Source organism: Oncorhynchus gorbuscha, linkage group LG14, assembly GCF_021184085.1.
Source record: "Oncorhynchus gorbuscha isolate QuinsamMale2020 ecotype Even-year linkage group LG14, OgorEven_v1.0, whole genome shotgun sequence".
NCBI classification, from domain to species: domain Eukaryota; kingdom Metazoa; phylum Chordata; class Actinopteri; order Salmoniformes; family Salmonidae; genus Oncorhynchus; species Oncorhynchus gorbuscha.
This window is the reverse complement of record NC_060186.1, coordinates 21,551,368-21,576,880: the sequence shown is the minus strand read 5'-3', so window position 1 is coordinate 21,576,880 and position 25,513 is coordinate 21,551,368. Positions and strand designations below refer to the sequence as shown.

Sequence of the window (25,513 nt, the reverse complement as noted above, 5' to 3'; positions counted from 1 at the left end):
TAAAACATGCATTTTTTATAGTGTGCAAGAGTTGCGCTTTTTCGTTTTCTATGATGATTAAAGGTTTTGGTTGCACCTCAACTCAACATTGGTACAAAGGAACATACCCCAAGAGCCTGCGAGAGCTGGGGTGCAAGATGGCTCAACGACTGATCACACGGTTACGGACCCAGGAACGGAAACGACTACGAGTAGGAACACAGCACATGAGACAACTATAACAGCAGCAGGACACACACTTCAGGTGTGCAGCTGTGGTTGGGAGAGAGTAACATCGGCAAGGGGTTAAGGATCCATCAAGGGAGGAAAAGGTGCTTGGGAGAGCAGAGACAGGGACCTCGCATTGACCAGTACTTCTTACGAAGCAGCCAGTCAAATCAGTCGAATGAAGCACAGCGACGGGACGCAAACCAAAGTTCGCAGAGCATCAGCACCCCTGTAACTGAGGAGGATAACACAAGCACAGAAATGCCGGTGGATGAACTCACCCAACCACAGAGACCTCTAAAAGAGGAAAAGATCAAAGGGCACAGACCGAGTGTGAAGTGGCCCAAAGCCGTTGAAAAGAGAGAGTGGGAATCAATCAACAACGACCTGACAAAAATCTTGGAACAACAGGTAGGAACAGCAGAGAAAAAGCTTGAAAGGATGGGAGACATTATCTACCCGCGCCAGCCAAATCTAGGAGACAGCAGGAGATCGAGATACTTGTCAGAGAGAGAAGGCAGCTGAGGAAGCAGTGGAAGAAGGCCTCTGATGCAGAGAGAGAAGGTCTCATGCTACTCCAAGCAGATATTAAATGTTGGCTGGCAACCTTGCGAAGAGCGGAAAACTTAAGGAAACTTCGTAGGAAGAAGGAACACACAAGAACACGGTTCTATAAAAAACCCTTTAAGTTTGTCAAAGATCTCTTCGCAAAGGAAAAGTGCGGAATCCTAAAAACTCCAAAGCCAGAACTGGAAGAACATCTGGAGAAGGTCCACCAGGACATGAAAAGGCATGAGCAGATAGTCATCCCACATGACATCCCACCTATTCAACCACCAGAATTCAATCTGGACACTGACCCTCCTAAATTGAGGGAAGTAGAGAACGTTGTCCGAAGAGCAAGAGCGGCCTCGGCTCCTGGGCCTAATGGAGTACCATACAAGCTCTACAAGAACGCCCCGATGTTCTACGCTTCCTTTGGAGGCTCATGAGGATAGTGTGGCAGAAGGAAATAATACCAAAGGTATGGCGAAGGGCTGGTGGTGTGCTAATCCCGAAAGAGAAGGATGCGACAGACATCAGTCAATTCCGACCAATCTCCCTTCTCAACGTCGAAGGGAAGATATTTTTCAGTATAATAGCACAGAGGCTGTCCACTTATCTGGAAAGTACATTGATACATCTGTACAGAAAGCAGGCATTCCTGGTTTCTCTGGTTGCCTGGAACATACTAGTATGATTTGGCACCAGATCCAAACAGCTAAGAAGGACAAGAGAGACCTCTATGTCATCTTCCTCGACCTGGCCAATGCCTTTGGCTCAGTTCCCCATGAACTCCTCTGGGAATCCTTCAACATATTCCACGTACCAGAACCCATCACTACACTGGTAAAGGCCTATTTCCAAGACCTGCAATTGTGTTTCACAACACCTGACTTCACAACAACATGGCAGCGCTTGGAAGTAGGCATAATGGCAGGCTGTACAATTTCTCCTCTGGCCTTCACTATGGCCATGGAAGTCATCATCAGGGCATCGAGATGGGTGGTCGGCGGTGAGAGAACTAAGGAAGGGCTCCGTCTCCCACCTATCCGAGCATACATGGATGGCATGACTACACTGACCACCACTGCAGCATGCACCAGGCGGCTACTTGCAAAACTTGTAAATAGCCATTTTCAGTAGCTCTCAGCATGCCATTCCATGAGCGCAACATTTATTTTTCAACTCGAATCAATGAGCCCAATCAGTCCTCCATGACACAAAATCATAAACAACATAGTAGGACTTGCTAATAAATCCTTAGTTGAGGTTATGCTCAGGTAAAACAATTTGGCTAATCTATACTTCCATATTTCCAAGTCCTATCCTTCAAGATCAAGGGGTATAACATTTATTGGAATGACTGGAATTTTGATAGACTTTGGTTTTTAAATGTAAAGATACTATTTAATCGTATTTATTATATGTAGTATAAAGCGATAGGTTAGAAGAAGCCTACATAACCAACCCATAAAGTCACGTCGGCGCTTCGCTCCCGCAACTTTTTACATTTCATTATATTTCATTATTGCACAACGGTTTGATTTGTCTAATCTTAGCAATTTCTTCTCAGCTAGCTACATAGCCGTCTTTGTATCAAAGATAATTGCGTAATTATCGTATTTCGCCGTCCTAACGTAGTCTTCACTAGCCAGCTAGCTAACGTCCACTGATTAGCTGCACTGGAGAAACTATTACACTCAACTGAACGACTTGATCAGTGTAGTGTTAGCTAGCTACATAGCTGTCTTTGCTGTCTTCGTATCTTCGTTCCAAGATAATTGTGTTGTTTAGGTTTAGAGTGTGTAGTCTTAGAGTGATTATCTTAATTTACCGAGGTTAGCTAGCCAGCTATTTGTCGTCCTTAACGTAGGAGACTCTGCTAGCTAGCCAACGCTAGCCAACGTCTTCTGAATAGAACTCAACAACCCGGTCGCATTCACAGGTAGTATCACATTTTCATTTCATTTCATTACAGTACAACTGTTTGATTTGTTTGATTGTAGCTAGCTACATAGCTAGCTACATAGCCGTCTTTGTATCAAAGATAATTGTGTAGTCTAGAGCGATTTTCTAGGTTAGCTAGCCAGCTATTGTCGTTCTTTTAACGCAACTTAACGTAAACAACACTACTAGTTAGCCAGCTAGCCCCCGAATAGCAGCACTGTAGAAACTATTACACTCAACGGAACGACTTGATTAGTGTAGTGTCAACAACGCACCCACTGCCAGCTAGCCTACTTCAGCAGTACTGTATCATTTTAATCATTTTAGTCAATAAGATTCTTGCTACGTAGCTTAACTTTCTGAACATTCGAGACGTGTAGCCCACTTGTCATTCCAATCTCCTTTGCATTAGCGTAGCCTCTTCTGTAGCCTGTTAACTATGTGTCTGTTTATCCCTGTTCTCTCCTCTCTGCACAGACCATACAAACGCTCCACACCGCGTGGCGCGGCCACCCTAATCTGGTGGTCCCAGCGCGCACGACCCACGTGGAGTTCCAGGTCTCCGGTAGCCTCTGGAATTGCCGATCTGCGGTCAACAAGGCAGAGTTCATCTCAGCCTATGCCTCCCTCCAGTCCCTCGACTTCTTGGCACTAACGGAAACATGGATCACCACAGACAACACTGCTACTCCTACTGCTCTCTCTTCGTCCGCCCACGTGTTATCGCACACCCCGAGAGCTTCTGGTCAGCGGGGTGGTGGCACCGGGATCCTCATCTCTCCCAAGTGGTCATTCTCTCTTTCTCCCCTTACCCATCTGTCTATCGCCTCCTTTGAATTCCATGCTGTCACAGTTACCAGCCCTTTCAAGCTTAACATCCTTATCATTTATCGCCCTCCAGGTTCCCTCGGAGAGTTCATCAATGAGCTTGATGCCTTGATAAGCTCCTTTCCTGAGGACGGCTCACCTCTCACAGTTCTGGGCGACTTTAACCTCCCCACATCTACCTTTGACTCATTCCTCTCTGCCTCCTTCTTTCCACTCCTCTCCTCTTTTGACCTCACCCTCTCACCTTCCCCCCCTACTCACAAGGCAGGCAATACGCTCGACCTCATCTTTACTAGATGCTGTTCTTCCACTAACCTCACTGCAACTCCCCTCCAAGTCTCCGACCACTACCTTGTATCCTTTTCCCTCTCGCTCTCATCCAACACTTCCCACACTGCCCCTACTCGGATGGTATCGCGCCGTCCCAACCTTCGCTCTCTCTCCCCCGCTACTCTCTCCTCTTCCATCCTATCATCTCTTCCCTCCGCTCAAACCTTCTCCAACCTATCTCCTGATTCTGCCTCCTCAACTCTCCTCTCCTCCCTCTCTGCATCCTTTGACTCTCTATGTCCCCTATCCTCCAGGCTGGCTCGGTCCTCCCCTCCCGCTCCGTGGCTCGATGACTCATTGCGAGCTCACAGAACAGGGCTCCGGGCAGCCGAGCGGAAATGGAGGAAAACTCGCCTCCCTGCGGACCTGGCATCCTTTCACTCCCTCCTCTCTACATTTTCCTCCTCTGTCTCTGCTGCTAAAGCCACTTTCTACCACGCTAAATTCCAAGCATCTGCCTCTAACCCTAGGAAGCTCTTTGCCACCTTCTCCTCCCTTCTGAGTCTCTCCTATCATTGCTATGCAGACGACACACAACTAATCTTCTCCTTTCCCCCTTCTGATGACCAGGTGGCGAATCGCATCTCTGCATGTCTGGCAGACATATCAGTGTGGATGACGGATCACCACCTCAAGCTGAACCTCGGCAAGACGGAGCTGCTCTTCCTCCCGGGGAAGGACTGCCCGTTCCATGATCTCGCCATCACGGTTGACAACTCCATTGTGTCCTCCTCCCAGAGCGCTAAGAACCTTGGTGTGATCCTGGACAACACCCTGTCGTTCTCAACCAACATCAAGGCGGTGGCCCGTTCCTGTAGGTTCATGCTCTACAACATCCGCAGAGTACGACCCTGCCTCACACAGGAAGCGGCGCAGGTCCTAATCCAGGCACTTGTCATCTCCCATCTGGATTACTGCAACTCGCTGTTGGCTGGGCTCCCTGCCTGTGCCATTAAACCCCTTCAACTCATCCAGAACGCCGCAGCCCGTCTGGTGTTCAACCTTCCCAAGTTCTCTCACGTCACCCCGCTCCTCCGTTCTCTCCACTGGCTTCCAGTTGAAGCTCGCAGCCGCTACAAGACCATGGTGCTTGCCTACGGAGCTGTGAGGGGAACGGCACCTCAGTACCTCCAGGCTCTGATCAGGCCCTACACCCAAACAAGGGCACTGCGTTCATCCACCTCTGGCCTGCTCGCCTCCCTACCACTGAGGAAGTACAGCTCCCGCTCAGCCCAGTCAAAACTGTTCGCTGCTCTGGCCCCCCAATGGTGGAACAAACTCCCTCACGACGCCAGGACAGCGGAGTCAATCACCACCTTCCGGAGACACCTGAAACCCCACCTCTTTAAGGAATACCTAGGATAGGATAAGTATTCCCCCCCCCCCCCTTAAGATTTAGATGCACTATCGTAAAGTGACTGTTCCACTGGATGTCATAAGGTGAATGGACCAATTTGTAAGTCGCTCTGGATAAGAGCGTCTGCTAAATGACTTAAATGTAAATGTTAAATGATAACATCAAGTGGGCCCGGATGAAAATCAAGCCAAGCAAATCTCGAAGCATCCCCACAGTCAAGGGACAGCTTAAAGATGTGTGGTTCTGCATTGGAGATGACCCGATACCAACGATCTCTGAGCAACCCATCAAGAGCCTGGGTAGATGGTACAACGAAAGCCTCCGGGATAAAGATCAAGTGCAGCAAATAAGGCAGGACATCGGCGACGGTCTTGAGAACATCAACAAGACCCTACTGCCTGGGAGGCTCAAGCTTTGGTGCCTACAGTTTGGACTTCTCCCCCGGGTAATGTAGCCACTCACCGTCTATGAGGTCCCAATAACAACAGTGGAGAAGATGGAGCGAACCATTACCTCATACGTGAAGAAATGGCTAGGTGTCCCACGATGCCTGAGTAACATCGGCCTCTATGGCAAAGGGGTCCTTGAACTACCTCTTACAAGTCTAACAGAGGAGTACAAGTGCTCTAAAGTAAGACTTCAGATGACATTGAAGGACTCCATAGACCAGACCATTAGCAGGGCTGCACCTCCCCTACAAACTGGACGGAAATGGACATCATCCAAGGCTGTGCAGCAAGCAACATCAGCCCTGAGACACCAAGACATTGTGGGGAATATCCAGCATGGAAGAGGAGGCTTTGGCCTGACAGCAAGCAAACCAACGTACCATAAGGCAACAACATCTGAACGCAGGAAGCTGGTGGTCGAGGAGGTGCGCAGACAGGAGGAGACTGCAAGAAGTGCAAAGGCTGTCTCTCTTGCTAAACAAGGGCAATGGATGCGGTGGGAAGGCCTGGAGAGGAGAAAAATCAACTGGAGTGAGCTTTGGCAAATGGAGGCAAGCAACATCAGCTTCATCGTAAGAGCTGTTTATGATGTGCTTCCATCACCAAAAAATCTACATCAATGGTATGGCGAGGACTCGACCTGCCCCCTCTGCCCAGCTCCAGCGACTCTCAGGCATATAATGACAGGTTGCAAGACCAGCCTCTCACAAGGCCGCTACACCTGGAGGCACAATCAGGTCCTCAAGAGCCTGGCTGCAGCACTTGAGACCAAGAGTAGTGCAACCAATTCATTACCTCCATAAACATGCAATCCCGTCAAAACAACAACATTCATCCGGGAGGGACAGAAAAGGCCCAAGTATCCTCCTACAAAGCCAGAAACTGGACACCAAGCCATAGCCCGGGACTGGAAATTGCTTGTCGATATTGGCCAGCAACTCATTTTTCCACCTGAGATTGCTTCTACCAACCTTAGGCCAGACATGGTATTCTGGTCCCCTTCACGAAAGGCTGTGTACATCATAGAGCTCACAGTCCCGTGGGAGAACTCTGTTGAAGAGGCCTACGAGCGTAAGAAACTGCGTTACACAGAGTTGGCAGCAGACGCAACTCAGCGTGGCTGGAATGCAAAGGTCTGGCCAGTTGAAGTGGGATGCAAAGGATTCGTGGCTTCTTCCATTATCAGGTTGCTGAAATAACTTGGAATCCATGGACAGGCTCTGCGGCAGACCGTCAGAGCAGTTTCTCAAGCAGCTGAAAGAGGCAGCCAGTGGATCTGGATCAAACGGAAGAACCCTTGCTGGGTTATAACTTCATGACCCCCCAACCCCACCTGAGAACCCAATTCAGATTCCTCCAACTTGAGGAGGGCATATGAGGTATGCGGTCAGCTGTATGGCTGGCTCAGGGAAGAGGACGCCCCTGCCTTGCATTGTCCCGTTGGACATCTTAATTGGGCATGGGACACAAGCTAAGGCTTGATCACCCTTTAGCTGGCCACCTCTGATGAGGGTGTTTAGTGATTAAAGGCCGAAACACCCACTGATTCGAAGGCACACTGCTGAGGATGTGTCCCAAAAATTGACATCTTACCTCAGTCTAAGAAATAAACCTCCCATGCCACTCTGTCAACATCACGGCAAATCTCATGCGAGTGCATTCCATCTATTGGCACAATGGACAGTTTTTAACATCTCGTCCCATGTTTTATGATTCTTACAGTTTAGGAGGGAGTAGGACACCCCACAGGACAGCCCCCACACTCATTGCTAGAGATCGAACTTCAGACTCTCCCCAAAACAACAGAACCCCCCAAAAAACCGAAGGAGATTTAAGGTGCACACCCCTAAAGAGGTAGCCAGAACAGTATAACTCCCCTCAAGCTCACAAAGACACAGTGGAGGAGGAACTATACGACATAGTGGAGGAGGAATTATCCAATACCCAGGGAGAGAGAATGAGTGACCTCAGTCGAACACAGACAGTTGGGACAGGTGGGAGAGGAGGAGGTTACCCCAGATGCCATTCCTCCTGCTCATGCGAGCAAGGAAAGAGATGACAAGCCTTCTGATCAGGCCAACGGGCAGGCCAAGGGAGAGGTCATAGTGATTCACACCCACAGAGAGAAAGACAACCCACACAACCTATTGGCTGAGATTAACCACACAGAGTTAGAGGCAGAGGGCTTTCAGGGCGAGCCAGTCTGCCAGCCCGCTCTGATCCTCAAGTCAGTTGTATTTAAATTCATGTTCATTAAATATTTTTATTCAAGATTTGAAAAGTCCCATTTACTTAATGATATCTTTTCACTGTCTGCAAACCTTAAGAACCAGGGTGAGTCTGGGTCACCCTTTAACTGGGAAAACACAACTTGCATATCGTCATAGACTAGGCCAAAATGTTCATCTTTTAACCGGGCTTGAATAAAACATGCATTTTTTATAGTGCGCAAGAGTTGTGGTTTTTCGTTTTCTGTGATGATTAAAGGTTTTGGTTGCACCTCAACTCCACGTTGGTTGAGCTCCCTCCGTTTTTTTGTTGTCAAATACTACTTTTTTTGTTTTGTTTACATGTAGTAAGTAAATGATTAAAAGCATTAAAATTGGGATGTTTCCCACTTATTTACACAACCTACTCCACACTTGCAAAGAGAAAGTTTATAGAAATGTTCTGAAATTAAGTAGTAAACAGAAGAAAAGCAAAGTGAATCCAATTATAATGTGAATAATTTAATGGTCTATGGTTCAATCCCTTTTCTGAAGGTCTGATGAATAACTAATATTGTTCCTCCTCTTCCTTGTGGCAGGTGCAGCAGCACACTGCCCTCCAAAGCCTGAAAAAAAATTGCCGGACTTTCCCTTTGCATGCTGCTTTGCATGGAACATCCAGTGTCACATCCTTGGTGACGTGTGGGGTGACATCTGGGATGATCACAGCAACATCCTCTGGAAAGGGAGAAAAGAGGGACCGAATGTAAACAAATGCAAACCGTAGGTTCTAAACACTGGCCAGTTGAAAGGTTCTACTAAGATGTCATGACAAACGGCACCTGTCAGTGTTACTCACCTGCTTGGATGTCAGTTGGCAAAGTGGCGAAGACGGCCATCTTGAGCGTCCTTTCTTCAGGTGTGACATCCACAACCTCCAAGAGGGAAGAGATGGGCCCTGCCTCTCTCTTAGGGGTGATGTCCACAACATTCAGGTGGAAAAAAGACGGATTTGCCTCTTTGTTACGGGTGATGTTCGCAACCTCAAGGTGGGAAGAAGCTGGATCTTGCTGTGTCTCTGGGGTGATGTCCTGAACCTCCAGGTGTGAATTAGCCGGGTCTGCCTCTGTCTTAGGGGTTATTTCCACAACCTCCAAGTGGGAACAAGCTCTGTCTGCCTCTGTTTTAGGGCCGATGTCCGCAACTTCCAGGTGGGAACAGGCCGGGTCTGCCTCTGTCTTACATGTTATGTCCACAACCTCCAGGTGGGAAGATGCCGTGTCTGCCTGTGTGTTATGGGTGATGTCCACAACCTCAAGGTGGGAAGAAGCAGAGTCTGCCTCTATGTTTGCGGTGATGTCCACAACCTCCAGGTGGGAAGAAGCAGGGTCTGCCTCTATGTTAGCGGTGATGTCCACAACCTCCAGGTGGGAAGAAGCAGAGTCTGCCTCTATGTTAGCGGTGATGTCCACAACCTCCAAGTGGGAAGACGCCTGGTCTGCCTCTATGTTAGCGGTGATGTCCACAACCTCCATGTGGGAAGAAGCCGGGTCTGCCTCTGTGTTAGGAGTGACAACAACAATCCTGATGAGCTCTACTACTACAAGTCACCGAGATGTCATCACAACAGGCATATGTCAGAGTGCTCTCTATCATTGCTACTCACCTGCTCGGATGTCTGGAGGTGCGGTGGAGATGGCTGCGGCGACGACAGGGAGGACTGGTAAGGTGGCTGCAGGGGGCTGGAAGCAGCTCTGTACCTCGTCAGCCACAAAGGCACAGACAGATCTCACATAAAATGGGCTCTGGAGGTCATCCGTGGAGAAGGACTGACTGATTCTCCCGAGGATTGACAGCACAGATTCAAAAGCCGCAGCGCGGGAGAAAGGGATTTGAGGAGAAGGGGCCTTTAACATGCTGGAGAGCTTCTCCACTACGGCTGCCACCATGCCCACGGCCATCCCGCTTATTAGGATTGGGTGCCCTGAATGGCCTTCCTCTGGCTGAAGCCACAGGGCCAGGAGGAGCCTGGGCACCACCTCCACAACCACCTGGGATGGGCTGAGCAGGTTGCTACGGGGCTCATTGGACAGCTCGCCCATAATGCTCCTTACAGCTCTTTCCACAATGCTGTGGACCTTCGGGTCGCTGAAATCAACAAAAAGGAGAAGACAAAGCGAAACGATGTGAAATGTGCTCACAGAAAACACTGTCTTAGTCTGTTTCTGCATAGTTACAGATGTGAAGATAAATGGATCAAGTCTATGCAGGACAGTACATGGAACTCACATGTCAGCTGGCGAGGTGGAGTGCAAGGAGCGGCGGAGCTTACAGACAGCCTCGTGCTCTATGTCTATCATTTTTAGGCAAGTATTGACTTCCCAGGTCTGCCGTAGGAAACAGGAAGTCCGATTAGTGAAATTTCACAACATATCGATTCTGCTGTACTAACTAGTTGTTGAAAGGCTAGTAAAGAGCTCACTGACTTGTAGTATGTGTCTAACTCTCATCGTCTTACCAGCCGAGCGAGGTCATTCCCCTCCTCCAGGGTTTCCTTCCACACCCTTCAAATAAAACACAGAGCAATTCAACTTTCCTGGCTTCTGATTTTTCTGTTGTTTATTTTACCCACACCTCTTGGAGTGCTGCTGGTGGCAGGGAATGGCAGTGAAGGTGAGTGATGACGTGGTACTCACCTCTCCCTAAGGGATGTTTTGCCCTGAGACACCAGCCAGTCGCTCATGTGCTCCGTGGTGACATGGTGCGGGACCTGGCCTTGACTCTGGAGCAGCAGATAGTGGACCATGAGCTTCTTCTGCAAGATGAGGTAAGGTGTGAGACAGTGCCAGGAAATACCATATCATGTGCATTCTGAAGGGCCTCTCACAACATTTCACAACTGTTCATGCATCACAATTTGCGAGTGTTATTAAGAACTCTTATGACCATCTTCTCTAAACTGTCTTGAAATACAACTCTCTTTCTGTTGTTTATGTTTTTTTTTTGGGGATGAATCTTACCTGTTTATTGTAATATGTTTCCTGCCAGCAGGCTTGCAGAGTCTGAAAATAAAGGCTGCTTCTGCAGAATACCTTTGAAGAGAATGACAATAATGGTGCTTTGTTATGCACATTGTACACAGGTATTTACAGTCTGCTAAAATGAATATCTCCAAAGATTACCTTTGTGGGACCATAAGTGAACTCCGGAATGCACCAAACGCTATCCATGATAAGATGGGGTAGAAACGCAGCGCTACAGATATACGAGATGCTCTAGAGATAACAGGAATAAGTTAAAGTCGCGAATGATCAATTACTGTGGAGTCGTCCAATATAATGCACTTAGAATTGAGTTGTAGGCAATGTTTGCCACAACATAGAATGTTTACACTCTATTGCTATGGAGAAATGGAATGTGTAGAACCTTTATAAATGGGTATGCTTCTATGTCTTTATGTCGTGAAGATTAAGCTCTTTATTTTGTCATAATGTGAGGATTGGAAACTATGTCGATTCATGACGCGAGTATCCAGCTGCATGTTGCTTAGACCTACTAATCCAACCTTGGTTTACAAGTGAAATTAATTGTTTACCAATGCCTATACAAATATATTAACCGTAACTATTTAAAGCAATGATTGTCAATTGAAAATGTGGTTGTTGTCTTATCCTGTTGTGTCAGTCCTCAAGCACGTTTTGCCAATATTTCCGAGCTCTGAATTGAGATAAGGTACAATTGCAACGCTAATTGGTTAAAATAAGAGTAGGAATGACACTAAACGTATGACTTGGATTATATGCATAATAGTTTAGTGAAAAAGTATTGCTCAGCGTGGGAACTTTTGCTGGGTGGGTGAAGTATACTATAAATGTCTCCATGGCGCGTATAGACCATCACTTCGTTGTCTTGTTGGTAATATAAAAATGCATGACAGTCCGCATTGTAATAGTCTAACAGTTGTTTTTCATTTTGTTTCTCACATTAAACAGACATTTGAGAACGGAATTGCTTTCAGTTGTACGTATGATGCACATACACACTAAAGCTGTACAGTGTAGTTTGATAAATCAGTTTAAATTATTTGCAAATGTATTCCCTATTATTTACAAATCGAAAGATGTAACATTTGAAATGAATGTGGCAGAAACAGTTTAGCATAGAATTCCTGTGGGAGTCTTTTCATTCAGTCTTTTTGCCTCCTTGGCCTCGTTTCTCATTAGATGGGATTTCCCCAGTGCCAACTTCACATGAGATGGCCGCTGTCTACTGTCATGTGGTGCTGAATGACAGATCTCGCTTTGCCCATTTCGCTGTTGTCCATGGTGCTGAAATATCCAAGTATTTCAGCACCAAGTATCTTGCTAGTTGGATCGAATTATCCGCGTTAGCTAGCCAGAGAAATGTTGAGCAACACTATCCAACTCAGCTGATTAAATTATTGAGTTTATGGTGTGAGAATTAGCTGGGTAATGAAGTCAGACAACTAGCTAACAGGAACGTTACAACACCGGATAAGCTAACGTTAGTAAACGAACCAACTCGCTATAGTATTAACTGGTATACGACTTCTTGCCGTCCCCAAGTTATATTGTTAACGTAGTTGCTTACTGGACCGTGGCAATCTGTGTGAAATGTTAACGAACTAACTATCTATGAACTAATGTTTTCCCTCTACAGTAACGTTGTGGTTCATTTTCAGAATGAGAGAATTGGGTGAAAATGAGGAGTCAAGACTTGAGTGTCTTATGCAGTAAAGTCTTGGCAACAAATAACATTGGATTGATTTCTACACATTATTTAGCAGTGAGAGGTTCACATTAACCACGTTTTATTTTACACATAGAGACTGATAATGTAGATCATAGTCTTTGTTGTTTAATTAGTTAAAACCTGCCTTCCCCCTATTGTGGATATTTTTGAATGTTTCACCTTTTTGGGCCCTCAACAGTTTGCATCCCTCAATTACTAAAACAAAGATCTGAAATGGGCAGTCTAAACACAGCCATAGAAACCTGGACATGCTCCAACTTAAATGTTCCCTCCTGTCAGCATTGATTTTGAATTACATGAAATGCAACTTTTTGGTTCTCTCCCATTCCCTGTAGGTTTGTTGAACATGAGTGGAAATGAAACTCCAGCACACTGGTAACACTAGATGTGATTATAACTTCTACTGGTGTGTTGAACCTGCCTGTGGGTGCGGTGGGGATATTCCTGGGAGGTCTACTGAAGAGGTTGAGTTAGAGTTAGACCAAAACACACATGGGATTGTGCCTTGGCTCCCTCGTGTGGGAATATACAGTATGGTTGTTACTGAGCCAGGATTCCTGGCTGTTTTGTCACTGTGCCTATGTCAATGATAGTTCATCAACAATCATTTAAACATTATTGCCAGCCATTTTCTCTGTCCTCCAGGTTCCCTGGAATTTAACGAGACTGCCCCTGCTTGGTTTGGGAGTGGGACCCTGTGTGCTCAGACAACGGCATCACCTACACCTCCCCCTGCCTCGCAGTCTGCTCCAGCTTTACAGGATACGGAACGAACACCGTATTATTAATAATGTCCTGAGTGTACAAAACATTCACAGGGATACTGGCCCATGTTGACTCCAATGCTTCCCACAGTTGTGTCAAGTTGTCTGTGTCTTTTGAGTGGTGGACATTCTTAATACAGACTGGAAACTGTTGAGCATAAAAATCAGCAGCGATGCAGTTCTTGACACAAATTGGTGCCCCTGGCACCTACTACCATGCCCTGTTGAAAGGCACGTAAATATTTTCTCTTTCTTATTCGCCCTCTGAATGGCACACATACACAATCCATGTATCAATTGTCTCAAGCCTTACAGTATTTTTTTAAAAACTATCTCGATCTACACTGACTTAACTAGTGACGTCTATAAGGGATTATAGCTTTCATCTGGATTCACCTGGTCGTAATGGAAAGAGCAGGTGTTCTTAATGTTTTATATGTAACAGTACTCTTCTTGCGTTGTGTACAATCAGTCATCGACACGGAACTCCAACATGTAGCACCAGTCATGTAGATTTATTCTGTTAGGAACGGCACAAAATTGCACGTCATGCAACGCACGTCTCACCATCCAACTCTGCACTCACGCACGCTGGTTTGGTGCTTGTTCACTGGGACGATTCTAACTGGAACATCCCCCTTGTGAGCAAGCTACGCAAACCAGCCAATAAGATGCCTTGTTGAGTAGGTGAAGGCAAGACAAACTGAAACCAAAAACCCATTGGCTTAACAATAAAGTGGCAAGCGGAATCACCAATATAACCCTGTTACATAAACACTCAGTGTTACTCATTCGCACTGACATAAGTTACTTTCAACCATTAACGTGGGCCTTCTTGGTGCCTTATCTGATTGGCAAAGTATTATTTTTTATGTATGGAAAAAATGTTATACAATTCCTATGTAGAGAAGGTTCTCTCTGGTAGTTCAATATGACAATATGACAATATGACACTCTTGTAAAATAGATGTTTAATCTCAATGTGACTCCCTGTTTAAATAAATGTTCAATACAAAAACATCAACACAAACACAGGATATGGGGTACGCATGGTATCACATCATTACATACTAGACCCTTCTGCACCTGCATTCCAGCACCTTTCCAGCATCTAGTATTGACTCAACATGTTTGAGGTGGGGGATCAAGAAATGTTGTGTAAGAGGTGGCCGATGAATGTATGATTCTGATATGTACAGGTAAGTTCATTGTGTGTGTGTGTGTGGGGGAGCGCGCCAATGAGTGCATGCATAGTCTATAGTGGGTTTGAATATGAATGAGCAGCAGTGTTGTGATATGTCCTATCCAGTCCTTGCAGAGAGATCTTCATTGCCCTCATCACATGTCTCGTGGCTCCTCCTACTTTTTCATCATCGCAGTCATTACAGTTTAGGAGGGAAGGGGACACCCCCACAGGACAGCCCCCACACTCATTGCAAGAGATCGAACTTCAGACGCTCCCCAAAACAACTGAATCCCCCAACAAACCGAAAGAGATTTAAGATGCACACCCCTAAAGAGGTAGCCAGAACAGGATAACACACTTCAAGCTCACAAAGACACAGTGGAGGAGGAACTATCCGACACAGTGGAGGAGGAACTATCCGACACAGTGGAGGAGGAACTATCCGACACAGTGGAGGAGGAACTATACGACACAGTGGAGGAGGAATTATCCAATACCCAGGGAGAGAGAATGAGTGACCTCAGTCGAACACAGACAGTTGGGACAGGTGGGAGAGGAGGAGGTTACCCCAGATGCCATTCCTCCTGCTCATGCGAGCAAGGAAAGAGATGACAAGCCTTCTGATCAGGCCAACGGGCAGGCCAAGGGAGAGGTCATAGTGATTCACACCCACAGAGAGAAAGACAACCCACACAACCTATTGGCTGAGATTAACCACACAGAGTTAGAGGCAGAGGGCTTTCAGGGCGAGCCAGTCTGCCAGCCCGCTCTGATCCTCAAGTCGGTTGTATTTAAATTCATGTTCATTAAATATTTTTATTCAAGATTTGAAAAGTCCCATTTACTTAATGATATCTTTTCACTGTCTGCAAACCTTAAGAACCAGGGTGAGTCTGGGTCACCCTTTAACTGGGAAAACACAACTTGCATATCGTCATAGACTAGGCCAAAATGTTCATCTTTTAACCGGGCTTGAATAAAACATGCATTTTTTATAGTGCGCAAGAGTTGTGCTTTTTCGTTTTCTGTGATGATTAAAGGTTTTGGTTGCACCTCAACTCCACGTTGGTTGAGCTCCCTCCGTTTTTTTGTTGTCAAATACTACTTTTTTTGTTTTGTTTACATGTAGTAAGTAAATGATTAAAAGCATTAAAATTGGGATGTTTCCCACTTATTTACACAACCTACTCCACACTTGCAAAGAGAAAGTTTATAGAAATGTTCTGAAATTAAGTAGTAAACAGAAGAAAAGCAAAGTGAATCCAATTATAATGTGAATAATTTAATGGTCTATGGTTCAATCCCTTTTCTGAAGGTCTGATGAATAACTAATATTGTTCCTCCTCTTCCTTGTGGCAGGTGCAGCAGCACACTGCCCTCCAAAGCCTGAAAAAAAATTGCCGGACTTTCCCTTTGCATGCTGCTTTGCATGGAACATCCAGTGTCACATCCTTGGTGACGTGTGGGGTGACATCTGGGATGATCACAGCAACATCCTCTGGAAAGGGAGAAAAGAGGGACCGAATGTAAACAAATGCAAACCGTAGGTTCTAAACACTGGCCAGTTGAAAGGTTCTACTAAGATGTCATGACAAACGGCACCTGTCAGTGTTACTCACCTGCTTGGATGTCAGTTGGCAAAGTGGCGAAGACGGCCATCTTGAGCGTCCTTTCTTCAGGTGTGACATCCACAACCTCCAAGAGGGAAGAGATGGGCCCTGCCTCTCTCTTAGGGGTGATGTCCACAACATTCAGGTGGAAAAAAGACGGATTTGCCTCTTTGTTACGGGTGATGTTCGCAACCTCAAGGTGGGAAGAAGCTGGATCTTGCTGTGTCTCTGGGGTGATGTCCTGAACCTCCAGGTGTGAATTAGCCGGGTCTGCCTCTGTCTTAGGGGTTATTTCCACAACCTCCAAGTGGGAACAAGCTCTGTCTGCCTCTGTTTTAGGGCCGATGTCCGCAACTTCCAGGTGGGAAGATGATGTGTCTGCCTGTATGTTATGGGTGATGTCCACAACCTCAAGGTGGGAAGAAGCAGTGTCTGCCTCTATGTTAGCGGTGATGTCCACAACCTCCAGGTGGGAAGAAGCCTGGTCTGCCTCTGTGTTAGCGTTGATGTCCACAACCTCCAGGTGGGAAGAAGCAGAGTCTGCCTCTATGTTAGCGGTGATGTCCACAACCTCCATGGGAAGACGCCTGGTCTGCCTCTACAACCTCCATGTGGGAAGAAGCCGGGTCTGCCTCTGTGTTAGGAGTGACAACAACAATCCTGATGAGCTCTACTACTACAAGTCACCGAGATGTCATCACAACAGGCATATGTCAGAGTGCTCTCTATCATTGCTACTCACCTGCTCGGATGTCTGGAGGTGCGGTGGAGATGGCCGCGGCGACGACAGGGAGGACTGGTAAGGTGGCTGCAGGGGGCTGGAAGCAGCTCTGTACCTCGTCAGCCACAAAGGCACAGACAGATCTCACATAAAACGGGCTCTGGAGGTCATCCGTGGAGAAGGACTGACTGATTCTCCCGAGGATTGACCACACAGATTCAAAAGCCGCAGCGCGGGAGAAAGGGATTTGAGGAGAAGGGGCCTTTAACATGCTGGAGAGCTTCTCCACTACGGCTGCCACCATGCCCACGGCCATCCCGCTTATTAGGATTGGGTGCCCTGAATGGCCTTCCTCTGGCTGAAGCCACAGGGCCAGGAGGAGCCTGGGCACCACCTCCACAACCACCTGGGATGGGCTGAGCAGGTTGCTACGGGGCTCATTGGACAGCTCGCCCATAATGCTCCTTACAGCTCTTTCCACAATGCTGTGGACCTTCGGGTCGCTGAAATCAACAAAAAGGAGAAGACAAAGCGAAACGATGTGAAATGTGCTCACAGAAAACACTGTCTTAGTCTGTTTCTGCATAGTTACAGATGTGAAGATAAATGGATCAAGTCATATGCAGGACAGTACATGGAACTCACATGTCAGCTGGCGAGGTGGAGTGCAAGGAGCGGCGGAGCTTACAGACAGCCTCGTGCTCTATGTCTATCATTTTTAGGCAAGTATTGACTTCCCAGGTCTGCCGTAGGAAACAGGAAGTCTGATTAGTGAAATTTCACAACATATCTATTCTGCTGTACTAACTAGTTGTTGAAAGGCTAGTAAAGAGCTCACTGACTTGTAGTATGTGTCTAACTCTCATCGTCTTACCAGCCGAGCGAGGTCATTCCCCTCCTCCAGGGTTTCCTTCCACACCCTTCAAATAAAACACAGAGCAATTCAACTTTCCTGGCTTCTGATTTTTCTGTTGTTTATTTTACCCACACCTCTTGGAGTGCTGCTGGTGGCAGGGAATGGCAGTGAAGGTGAGTGATGACGTGGTACTCACCTCTCCCTAAGGGATTTTTTGCCCTGAGACACCAGCCAGTCGCTCATGTGCTCCGTGGTGACATGGTGCGGGACCTGGCCTTGACTCTGGAGCAGCAGATAGTGGACCATGAGCTTCTTCTGCAAGATGAGGTAAGGTGAGACAGTGCCACGAAATACCATATCATGTGCATTCTGAAGGGCCTCTCACAACATTTCACAACTGTTCATGCATCACAATTTGCGAGTGTTATTAAGAACTCTTATGACCATCTTCTCTAAACTGTCTTGAAATACAACTCTCTTTCTGTTGTTTATGTTTTTTGGGGGATGAATCTTACCTGTTTATTGTAATATGTTTCCTGCCAGCAGGCTTGCAGAGTCTGAAAATAAAGGCTGCTTCTGCAGAATTCCTTTGAAGAGAATGACAATAATGATGCTTTGTTATGCACATTGTACACAGGTATTTACAGTATGCTAAAATGAATATCTCCAAAGATTACCTTTGTGGGACCATAAGTGAACTCCGGAATGCACCAAACCCTATCCATGGTAAGATGGGGTAGAAACGCAGCGCTATAGATATACGAGATGCTCTAGAGATAACAGTAATAAGTTAAAGTCGCGAATGATCAATTACTGTGGAGTCGTCCAATATGCTGCACTTAGAATTGAGTTGTAGGCAATGTTTGGCACAAAATAGAATGTTTACATTCTATTGCTATGGAGAAATGGAATGTGTAGAACCTTTATAAATGGGTCTGCTTCTATGTCTTTATGTCTTGAAAGATTAAGCTCTTTATTTTGTCATAATGTGTATATATGAGGATTGGAACCTGTTTCGATTCATTGCGCGGGTATCCAGCTACATGTTGCTTAGACCTACTAATCCAACCTTGGTTTACAAGTGAAATTAATTGTTTATATATGCCTATACAAATCTATTAACCATATATATTTAAAGCAATGATTGTCAATTGAAAATGTGGTTGTTGTGTTATCTTGTTGTGCGCCTAGAGTGTCAGAGTCCTCTTAAGCACGTTATTCCAATATTTCCGAGCTCTGAATTGACATAAGGTACACTTTTGCAAAGCTAATCGGTTAAAAATAAGAGTATGAATGCCAATAAACGTTTGTCTTGAATTATATGCATAATAGTGTAGTTAACAAAATCGCTCAGCGTGGGAACTTTTGCTGGATGGGAAGCATCCGTTATAAGTCTCCATGGCGCGTATAGACCATCACTTCGTTGTCTGGTAATATAAAAATGCACGACAGTGCGCATTGTAAAAGTCTAACAGTTGTTTTTCTTATTGTTTCTCACAAACAGATATTTGAGAGGGGAATTTCGTGCAGTTGTACCTATGATGCACAGACACACGAAAGCTGTAAAGTGTAGTTTGAAAAGTCAGTTTATATTATTTGCAGATCGAAATATGTAACATTTGAAATGAATGTGGCAGAACAGTTTAGCATAAGGTTCCTGTGGGAGTCTTCTCCTTCAGTCTTTTTGCCTCCTAAGCCTCGTTTCCCATTACGTGGGATTTTCCCAGTGCCAACTTCACATTAGATGGCTGCTGTCTACTGCCATGTGGTGCTGAATGACAGATCTCGCTTTTCCGATTTCGCTGCTGTCCATGGTGCTGAAATATCCAATCTCGGCTATTTGCAAATGTGTGACCAGCCAAACTTGACCCCACACATACACACGTTAATGGTAATCTCTCACACACTTTTGAACATTGCACAAGTGTGTTTGTTTTAATAAAGATGCGAAGAATGAAATCAATGTGTGGATGTTGATTGGACAATGTATAGGTGCTTTACAGAAGCCATTTTGTGCCATTCCCTATAGTGTGAATTTGACTGGAGCATGATCAGATTGCTTTGTTTAAGCCAGAATAGAGATTTGGTCTGAGAAACGATGCCCAATATAGCATGATAGCTGTGAAGAAGAAAACAATAAGGCCATGTTTATATGACCCCCTTTCAAAGAGTCACTCATTTATCATCTTCTTGTAGATATACAGTGCCTTCAGAAAGTGTTCATATCGCTTAACTTATTCTACATTTTGTTTTCTTACAGCCTGAATTCAAAATGGATGAAATTATAATTGTTTATCCTTTCCAGCTACACACAATACACCATAATGACAAATTGAAAACATGTTTGACATTTTTGCAAATGTACTGAAAATGATTTACATGTTTTCACACTGCATGTTAGAATCACCTTTGGCAGCAATTAAAGCTTTGAATAAAATTTGATTTGATTTGATTTGAGTCTTTCTGGGTAAGTCTCTAAGAGCTTTGCACACTTGGATTGTACCATATTTGCAATATACAATATATACATAACCAGTCAAATGTTTGGACACATCTACTCTTTCAAGGGTTTTTTTTATTTTTACTATTTTTAACATTGTACAATAATAGTGAAGACATCAAAACTATGAAATAACACATATGGAATCATGTAGCAACCAAACAAAGGTTAAAGTAATGACAGACTGCCGTTTCTCGTTGCTTATTTGAGCTGTTCTTGCCAAAATATGGACTTGGTCTTTTACCAAATAGGGCTATCTTCTGTATACCACCCCTACCTTGTCACAACACAACTGATTGGCTCAAACGCATTAAGAAGGAAAGAAATTCCACAAATGAACTTTTAACAAAGCACACCTGTACATTGAAATTCATTCCAGGTGACTACCTCATGAAGCTGGTTGAGAGAATGCCAAGACTGTGCAAAGCTGTCACCAAGGCAAAGGGTGGCTACTTTGAAGAATATCAAATATAAAATATATTTGGATTTGTTTAAACAGCATGATCATTACATAGGTGCACCTTGTGCTGGGGGACAATAAAAGGCCTCTCTAAAATGTGCAGTTTTGTCACACAACACAATGCCACAGATGTTTCAAGTTTTGAGGGAGAATGCAAATGACTCTTGCCAGAAAATGTAAAGTTAATTTCTCTACCATAAGCCGAGGCGGCTTTAGAGAATTTGGCAGTACGTCCAACTGGCCTCACAACTGCAGACCACATGTAAGGCAACGTGTGGACGAGCGATTTGCTGATGTCAACGTTGTGAATAGAATGCCCCATGGTGGCAGTTGGGTTATGGTATGGGCTGGCATAAGCCATGGACAGGGAACACAATTGCATTCTATCAATGACAATTTGAATGCACAGAGATACTGTGACGAGACCCCGAGGACAATTGTCATGCCACTCATCCGCCGCCATCACCTCATGTTTCAGCATGATAATCCACGGCCTGCAAGGATCTGTACAGAAATCCTGAAAGCTGAAATGGCCTGCATACTTACCAGACATGTCAGAAAAAATCAATTAAGCATAATGATTACGGCTCTAGATTGCAGGAAAAATCTGTTTGTAGCTAAGCAGGCCAGCGGTGTCGTAAACTGTCCCTTCACGCCTGTCCACTGATTAGTTGCTAGGAGTCATGGTCGCCAGGGGGTCAGCAAATCACAGGCAGTCAGCTTGTGTCCCAGATCCCCAACTCCTGCTTCTCCTCCCAGTCTCCCTCAAGCAGAGACAGAGATCAACCTCTCTATCTCTGCCCATCAACTGGACTCGTGGTATAGTGTGCGTGCACATTCTTGCTTGTTGTTCTTTATAGTTACTTCTGTTGCCTATTGTAAGTTACTTCTCTGTGTTTACTTTGTTGTGTAATACTCTGCAGGTAGCTATGCCACTTATACAGTCCTTCCTTTGTTAACAGTGTTGTTGCTCTACTTGTGCTATCAGTTATTGTGTATATTCATCACCCCTGTTTTCTGTCCGTTACTGAACCACTACCTTTCCATGTCCATTTCATTAGTGTGTGTCAATAATGTATCATTGAATGTAACTCAGAGGTTGCCTTCTTACCAGCCAGGGGAGGTGCTAGTGCAACCTGGTCTCAGAGCATTTGTGTATTATTCTGTATGTATATCAGAGACACTGCATTTGGTATGATATGGTATGTATATTCTTTTGTGAATGTCTATCACCCATTTTTTACAATATGTTTCGAATTACAATTCTTATTATACTGTATGTTATGAATTTGCAAAACGTACAACATGTTACAAATTTGTGAAACGTATACTAAGAATTCTTGCTAGTTGGCTAACATTAGTTAGGTGAGGGTGTATGTAGGGTTACGTTTAGGAATTAGGTTACAGGGTAAAGGTTAGGGTAAGGGGAAGGATTAGCTAAAAGGGTTAAGGTTAGTGTTTGGGGAATTAGCTAACATGCTAAGTATTTGAAAAATCAGCTAAAAATTTTAGTGAAAATTCTCAAGTTGGCCGTGATCAGATTGGAACTCGCAACCTTTGGGTTGCTAGACATTCGTGTTATACGCCAACCCATCCACCCTGACGAACCACCCTTCTTTCATTTTTGTCTTAAGTAACTATCTGTCTTACATATCCATACCAAACGTAACATATAATAGGAAACTGTAGTGTCTCGGTCCCCAGATTGATATTTTCTTTCACTCTTAGGTGTGGTGCTGGCTCTGGATGCATGTGCCTACGTGCTACTGGGCCTTGTCGTCCTGATGATCAAGAGGAAGCTTCAGGGAGACCAGGAGTCAGCTGAGGGTGTGGAGCTTAAAAAACACCCAGCCATGGGGCTCTGTAAGCAGGGTAAAACAGACTTGGTGAGTTTGGTTGCAGCTGCACTCTGTTTAGAACTACTCAGGATTCCCAGGAGATGTTCCATCTAAGAGGACACTGCTGGAGAGTTCCATGGTCATCTCCATAGTGATTGGCTTGCGGTGGTTCCTGTGGTGCGTTCCGAGTTCGTCGACCCAGCTCTATCCATTTTCAATAGGGGCATCTCAAATGACATTTGTCGAGTGCAGCACTACTTTTAACAATAACCGTCTGTTAAGTAAAAGGTTATTTGTCTCAACAACTGTTGTTTTAAGGAGTTGGTGTTGTTGTTTTCCTGTATTGGCATTATTATTGTGATGACGATTCTAACTATTGTTGTAATGAACATTAGTCACCACTTGGTGACAGCACAAAGCTGATGTGGTCATGTCTGTCAAGCTATTTTATTTTATCAAAAAGAGCCTCACACACCTTTATTTGGCCAAAGACTAATTGTTACATGAGACATTCAGAATGTGCCTGGTGTCCTTTTTCATGTTTGCAAGCCTGTCTCTTTCCTCAGTTCTTGTTTCAAGAACCAAGTATGAACGCCATATTGTTAGCTCATCACAACTTTTGATAGACTCATGAAATGATACAATACAAGCATTTTTTCTCTTCGCTCTGTCATCGTTGTCTCTCCACCTCCCACTCGTTCAAACCCCAGACTCCTTCATCTCCATTTTCTCTCCTTATCCAATCTCCTTAACCCACCCTTTCACTGTCTCTCAATTCCCCAGATCGTCAGTCGCACTCAACAGTCTCATTTTAATCTATGAGGCATAAGAAACACTATAACCATGATGTATTATCTTATAATAAAACATACAGTACCAGCCAAAAGTTTAAAGGGTTTTTCTTTATTTTTACTATTTTCTACATTGTAGAATAATAGTGAAGACGTTAAAATGATGAAATAACACATATGGAATCATGTAGTAACCAAAAAAGTTTTAAACAAATCCAAATATATTTTAGATTCTTCAAAGTAGCCACCCTTTGCCTTGATGATAGCTTTGAATGCTCTTGGTGTCACGCCTTGGTCATTGTATCTTGTGTTTTTGTTATATGTTTGGGTAGGCCAGGGTGTGACATGGGTTTATATGTTGTATTTCGTATTGGGGTTTGTATTAATTAAGAGTGTGTATTAGTAGGGGTGTGTCTAGTTAGGCTTGGCTGCCTGAGGCGATTCCTAATTGGAGTCAGCTGATTCTCGTTGTCTCGGATTGGGAACCGTATTTAGGCAGCCTGAGTGCGAGTTGTATTTCGTGGGCGATTGTACCTGTCTTAGTGTTTGTCACCAGATAGGCTGTATTAGTTTCATTCGTTTGTTGTTTTCTTCTTCCGTTATTTCATGTACCGTATTAGCTTAATTAAAAGTCATAACCTACACGCTGCATTTCGGTCTGACTTTCTACAAACAACAGACGAAGATCATTACACTTGGCATAAAGAAAAACCCTGGAATGAGTAGGTGTGTCCAAACACTGGTACTGTATGTAATGTAAAATTGTCTGAGAGAGGAATCAAATTATCTCATGCAACTTTAGAATTATATGAAGTATATGTGGTGAGTGTGTGTGTTGAGGATCACTGGGGAGGCTGGGGGAGAATCCTGCATCCAGCAGGCCTAGCTAAACCACAGGTGGGTGTCAGTCATGTCTCCCCTAACTCAGGCCTATGGGTAAAACTCTTCAATTAACGACTGTAGGAGCCTTTCTTTGTAAGTCTCTGTCTGCAGGCCCCCTATGGGGCCTGTCGGTGGTGGTGTAGGCAGAGTCTCTAAGGAGAGGACTCTCGGTAATCAGAGTGTATCTGAGCGCAAACGACCTCAGAGCCAGTCATGCTAGCAACTTCCATGGAGTTTGACTTGAACTATACTGAACAAAAATATAAATGCAACATTCAACAATTTCAATGGTTTTACTGAGTTACAGTTCAAATAAGGAAACCAGTCAATTAAATTAATTCAATAGGCCCTAATCTATGGATTTCACATGACTGGGCAGGGGTACAGCCACAGGTGGGCCTGGGAGGGCATAGGTGCACACACTGGGGAGCCAGGCCCAGCCAATCGGAATGAGTTTTTCCCCACAAAAGGGTTTTATTACAGACAGAAATACTCCTCAGTTTCATCAGCTGTCTGGGTGGCTGGTCTCAGACGACCCTGCTGGTGAAGAAGCCGGATGTGGAGGTCATCGGATGGAGTGGTTACACTTGGTCTCCGGTTGTGAGGCCGGTTGGATGTACTGTCAAACGTTGTGGGAGGCTTATGTTAGAGAAATGAACATTAAATTCTCTGGCAACAGCTCTGGTAGACATTCCTGCAGTCAGCATGCCAATTGCACATTCCCTCAACTTGAGGGGCATCTGTGGCATTGTGTTGTGTGACAAAACTGCATATTTTAGAGTGGCTTTTTTTTGTCTCCAGCACAAGGTGCACCTGTGTAATGATCATGCTGTTTAATCATCTTGATATGCCACACCTGTCAGGTGGATGGATTATCTTGGCAAAGGAGAAATGCTAACAAATTTCTGCATAAAACATGAGAGAAATAAGCTTTTTGTGCGTATGGAAAACATATGGGATCTTTCAATTCAGCTCATGAAACATGGGACCAACACTTCACATGTTGCGTTTACATTTTTGTTTAGCATAGTTACTGTGGAATTCCCTTTTCCTACTACCTTTATTTCACCTCTTTTCACCAGACGAGTGTGTTGTGGAGCGTGTGGACTAGGTACTGGAGACTCGTTAGTGGGATGGAGGAGAAGTGGGTGACATGATGTGATATGTACAGGTAAATTCATTGTGTGTGTGTGTGGGGGGCGTGCGCCAATGAGTGTGTGCATCCATGTTTGTGTGCATAGTCTGAGGTGGGTTTGAATATGAA

General features: G+C 45.0%; 1 protein-coding gene across 2 annotated transcripts in view; it reads left to right on the top strand.

The window, feature by feature from the left end:
• LOC123994629 (metabotropic glutamate receptor 8-like) overlaps positions 1-25,513 on the top strand; it is a 1,038,970-nt gene that overhangs the window by 817,499 nt on the left and 195,958 nt on the right. The gene's annotated exons all lie outside the window — the stretch shown is intronic.